Source organism: Triticum aestivum, chromosome 6A (assembly GCF_018294505.1).
Source record: "Triticum aestivum cultivar Chinese Spring chromosome 6A, IWGSC CS RefSeq v2.1, whole genome shotgun sequence".
In the NCBI taxonomy this organism is placed as follows: Eukaryota; Viridiplantae; Streptophyta; class Magnoliopsida; order Poales; family Poaceae; genus Triticum; species Triticum aestivum.
This window is the reverse complement of record NC_057809.1, coordinates 413060289-413066172: the sequence shown is the minus strand read 5'-3', so window position 1 is coordinate 413066172 and position 5884 is coordinate 413060289.

Sequence of the window (5884 nt, the reverse complement as noted above, 5' to 3'; positions counted from 1 at the left end):
GAGTGGAAGTCTGGCTTACCACTCGGTAGGATTTTGATAAACTTAGGCGAGTCCTTGGACTGCAGCTAAGCCTCCGAGTGAGAGGGTTGCTCTTCACTCGGTAGGATTTTTATAAACTTAGGCGAGTGCTTGGACTGCAGCTAAGCCTCCGAGTGGAAGTCTGGCTTACCACTCAGTAGGATTTTGATAAACTTAGGCGAGTCCTTGGACTGCAGCTAAGCCTCCGAGTGGAAGGCTGGCTTACCACTCGGTAGGATTTTTATAACTTAGGCGAAACGGATTCGCAGCTAAGCCTCCGAGTGGGAGTCTGGCTCACCACTCGGTAGGATTTTTACAAACTTGGGCGAAACGGATTCGCGGCTAAGTTACCCACTGAGGGGGAATTTTATTGGACAAAAATAAAAAGTGACATAAATTATGGAGGAACTTTGACACTATTATTTTGAGGTCCATGAACTACAGAAGTACTTTATTGCAACTCATCCGAGTGATAAACTTAAGTGTAAAATGGGCGGAGTAGCTCCGCGTTCCAAGCTCGGGGCTCGTCAATATTATGCTCGACGTTGTAAAGACGGTACGCCCCGTTGTGGAGAACCTTGGTGACGATGAAGGGGCCTTCCCAAGAAGGAGCAAGCTTGTGTGGTTTGTGCTGATCCACTCGGAGAACTAAATCCCCTTCCTGGAAGGCTCGACCTCTCACATTTCTGGCGTGGAAACGACGCAAATCTTGTTGGTAGATGGTCGACCGGATCAGAGCCATCTCCCTTTCTTCCTCTAAAAGGTCGACTGCGTCCTGCCGCGCTTGTTCAGCCTCTGCTTCGTTGTAGATTTCAACTCGAGGAGCATTGTGGAGAAGATCACTCGGCAAGACTGCTTCAGCTCCGTAGACCAAGAAGAATGGAGTTCTTCCGGTCGACCGATTAGGTGTGGTCCGTAGTCCCCAAAGCACTGAGGGAAGTTCGTCGACCCAAGCTCCAGCTGCATGCTTGAGATCACGCATCAGTCGGGGTTTCAATCCCTTGAGAATCAGGCCATTGGCTCGCTCTGCTTGTCCATTCGACTGCGGATGGGCGACTGAAGCGCAATCGACCCGTGTGCCTTGGGAGCTACAGAAATTTCTAAATTCCTCCGAGTCAAAGTTCGACCCATTATCCGTAATGATGCTGTGTGGGACTCCATATCTGAATATTAGTTCCCTGATGAAGCTAACAGCAATACCGGTGTCAAGGTTCTTGATTGGTTTAGCCTCGATCCACTTGGTGAACTTGTCGACTGCCACCAGTACATGCGTGAAGCCGCTCCGTCCTGTTCTCAAAGGACCGACCATGTCCAGTCCCCATACTGCGAAAGGCCAAATGAGTGGGATGGTCTTTAGAGCTGACGCAGGCTTGTGCGACATATTCGAGTAGAACTGACATCCCTCGCACTTATCCACTATCTCTTTTGCCATCTCATTCGCCTTTGGCCAGTAAAATCCGGCTCAGTATGCTTTGGCCACGATGGTCCGAGAGGACGCATGATGACCACAGGTCCCCGAGTGGATATCATTGAGGATGAGTCGACCTTCTTCTGGTGTTATGCACTTCTGACCAACTCCAGTCGCACTTTCTCTGTACAATTGTCCTTTGATTACGGTAAAGGCCTTAGATCGACAGACGATCTGTCGAGCCTCTTCCTCATCCTTCGGGAGCTCTTTTCTCAGGATATACGCGACGTACGGAACTGTCCAGTCGGGAATGACCACCAAAACCTCCATGATCAAGTCGACCACCGCTGGGACTTCAACTTCAGTCGGATCTATGGCACTCTTGGGCTGTGGAGTTTCTTCGGTGAAAGGATCTTCTTTGACTGACGGAGTGCGTATATGCTCCAAGAACACACCACTCGGAATGGCTTCTCTCTTGGAACCTATCTTTGCTAGATCATCAGCTGCTTGATTTTTCAGTCGGGGTATATGATGGAGCTCCAACCCCTCGAACTTCTTTTCCAGCTTCCTCACTGCACTGCAGTATCCAGTCATGGCTGGGCTTCTCACGTCCCACTCTTTCATCACCTGATTGACCACTAAATCCGAGTCGCCATAGACCATCAGGCGACGGACGCCGAGTGAAATGGCCATGCGCAACCCATATAAGAGGGCCTCATATTCTGCCTCATTGTTGGAGGAATCAAAGTGAATCTGGAGCACATATCTGAGCTTATCTCCTCTGGGGGAAACCAGGACAACCCCAGCACCGGAACCATTCAACATCTTAGAGCCATCAAAAAACATGGTCCAATGCTCCGATTGAACTTCAGTCGGCTGCTGCTGTTCAATCCACTCGGCGAGGAAATCTGCTATTGCCTGGGACTTAATGGCTTTCTTTACCTCAAACTTGATATCAAGGGGAAGAAGTTCAATCGCCCATTTGGCCACTCGACAAGTTGCATCCCTGTTGTGCAAAATCTCTGATAGTGGAGCGTCATTGACGACTGTGATGGAATGATCAGAGAAATAATGAGCAACCTTCTTTGTGGTCATGTATATTCCATACACAAGCTTCTGATAATGAGGATATCTCTGCTTGGATGGAGTCAGGACTTCAGACAAATAATACACTGGGCGCTGAACTTTGAGAGCTTTTCCTTCTTCTTCCCGCTCGACCGTAAGCACAGTACTGACGACTTGTCCTGTGGCTGCGATATAGAGCAACAGAGGCTCTTTGCTGATTGGAGCAGCAAGCACCGGCTGGGTGGAAAGCAGAGCTTTTAGCTCGGCAAACGCTGCATCAGCTTATGGAGTCCACTCGAACTTGTCTGTCTTCTTCATCAGTCGGTAAAGAGGCAATGCCTTTTCACCGAGTCGTGAGATGAATCGACTTAATGCGGCCAAGCATCCAGTAAGCTTCTGGACATCGTGCACTCGCACAGGGCGTTTCATTCGGAGAATAGTGCCGATCTTCTCTGGGTTAGCGTCGATTCCCCGTTCGGAAACGAGAAAACCGAGTAACTTGCTACCAGGAACTCCAAATGTGCACTTTGATGGATTGAGCTTGATATCATACCTTCTGAGGTTGGCAAATGTTTCGGCGAGGTCAGCGAGCAGGTCGGAACCTTTTCGTGACTTGACAACGATATCATCCATATATGCTTCCACATTCCGACTGATTTGAGTGAGTAGACACTTCTGAATCATTCGCATAAATGTGGCTCCGGCATTCTTGAGGCCGAATGGCATGGTGATATAGCAGAAGCACCCGAATGGAGTGATGAAAGCTGTTTTTACCTCGTCGGGTCCGTACAGACGGATCTGGTGGTACCCGGAGTAGGCATCTAAAAAAGATAGCCTCTCGCATCCCGCGGTCGAGTCGACGATTTGATCTATGCGAGGGAGAGGAAAATGATCTTTCGGGCAGGCCCGGTTGATGTGCTTGAAATCAATGCACATTCGAAGGGACTTGTCCTTCTTAGGAACCATGACGACATTAGCGAGCCACTCGGAGTGGTATATCTCTCAGATAAACCCGGCCGCCAACAGTCGAGCCACTTCTTCACCGATGGCTTTTCTCTTCTGGACGGCGGACCGCCGAAGATGCTCTTTGACTGGTTTTGCAGATGAGTCGACTCTTAGGCGGTGCTCAGCCAGTCCCCTGGGAACACCTGGCATGTCAGCGGGCTTCCATGCAAAAATGTCCCAGTTCTCACGGAGGAACTGGATGAGCGCTTCTTCCTATTTGGGGTCGAGTGTCGTGGAGATGCGGGTCGGAGCTGCATCGGGGTCGGTCGGGTGAATGTGAACAGGCTTCGTCTCACCGGACGACTGGAATGCAGATTCTGTGGCGGGTTTCTTTGATCGCAGCAAGTCACTCGGATATGCATTTTGCTTGTATTCCTTGAATTTGACCGCTGTCACCTGGGAATCGGCAATCTTGGAGCCCTTCTAAAAACACTCTTCTGCCTTTTTCCTATCACCGGTGACAGTGATCACTCCTTTGGGGCCGGGCATCTTCAATTTGAGGTACACGTAACATGGTCGAGCCATGAACCGTGCGTAAGCTGGTCTCCCCAAAATGGCATGATATGCACTCTGAAAATCCACGACCTCAAACGTCAACTTTTCTTTGCGAAAGTGTTTCGAATCACCAAACACCACATCCAAAGCTATTTGGCCGAGTGACTCGGCTTTCTTCCCTGGTATAACTCCATGAAAGCTCATGTTACTAGTGCTCAGTCGGGACATCGGAATGCCCATTCCTTTCAGTGTGTCTGCATACAACAGATTCAGCCCACTTCCACCATCCATCAGCACCTTTGTCAGTCGAGTGCCTTCGACAACTGGATCGACCACCAAAGCTTGCCTCCCAGGGGTGGCAATATGAGTCGGGTGATCAGATTGGTCGAATGTGATGGGTATTTGAGACCATTTCAGATAATTTGCCTTTGCTGGGGCAACCATGTTCACCTCTCGGTTAATGACTTTCAGTCGACTCCTGCCTTCCACATCTGCAAAGATCATCAGAGTGGAGTTGATATGTGGATATCCTTCCTCACTGTCCTCCTTGTCTTCAGCCTTGTCCGACTCCTTCTCCTTGTCCTTAGACTGTTTTCCCTGAAACTGCTGGATCAGGAGTCGACATTGGCGAGTGGTGTGCTTCGGGTAGATGATATTCCCCTCTTCGTCTTTCTTCGTGTGGATGTGACACGGCATATCCATTACGTCATTCCCTTCTTTATCCTTTACCTTCTTGGGGTTCCAGGATCCTTTTGGTTTCCCCTTAAACTTTCCCTGAGTCACGGCCAGAGCCTCTCCAGGAGCTGCCGGTTCAGCCTTCCGCTTCTGTTTCCGACTGGTGTTTCCTTTTTCCGACTGACTTGGCTTGTGCTTGCCGCTTCGGAGTCGGTCTTCTTCTTCGCCGTTGGTGTACTTGGTAGCAATCTCCATCATCCGACTCAAGGTCATGTCACCGGTTCGACCAAACTTCAAACTCAGTTCTCTGTTCTTGACGCCATCCTTGAAGGCGCAGACTGCCTGATGATCGGACACGTTCTCCACAGTGTGGTGCAAAGTGATCCACCTCTGAATATACTCTCTGAGAGTCTCATTAGCCTTCTGCACGCTTGCAAGTTCCTTCAAATGTTCTGACGAACACTCGGGATAAATCTTCCCAAGTGTAAATGCTGCTAGGAGATAATTGGGTCAACCATGCCCTGGCAGAACCTTCCAGCATGAGGGGCAAATGCTTCATGGCCACCTCGTCGTTCCCACCACCAATCTGAACTGCCACTCGGTAGTCTTCAAGCCAAGTTTCAGGCTTAGACTCACCAGTGAACTTGCTGACTCCTGTTGCCAACCTGAAATTGGGAGGGATAACTGCGGCTCTAATAGCTCTGCTGAAACATTCAGGACCAGAAACATGCACTCGACTGCTTGTGGGTGCATCTCTGTCGAGTCCGCCTCGATGGGCTCTGTTCCGGTCGACCATACCTTGCACGATAATGGATCGCGCGTCGAAGCCTGGTTCTCTGGGGTCGACTGGAACCCTTCGCCCTGTACTGTACTGACGCCTGTCATCTGGCTGCCGAGGAGCGTAAGACCCACCCCTCGGAGGGGAATTGGGCACTCGACGCCTATCATCTCGGTCGAGTCTGTCGCCATATTGATCTCGCCGATTCTCGCGCCCTTCACGCCGCGGAGGCGATCTGGGGCTGTGAGCCGACTGAACCGTATTCACAGTGACAGATCGACTGTGAATTCTGTTGCGCGACTGAGACACGGCTGAATTCTGATCTCCTGCTGCCCGGAGCAGATCCCTGATCTGCAGCAAACTTCTGCCAGCTTCCGACTGCGAAGGCTGGATGGACTCTGCTATACGGGTCACAGCTGCTAAATTCTGAATTGGGGTTC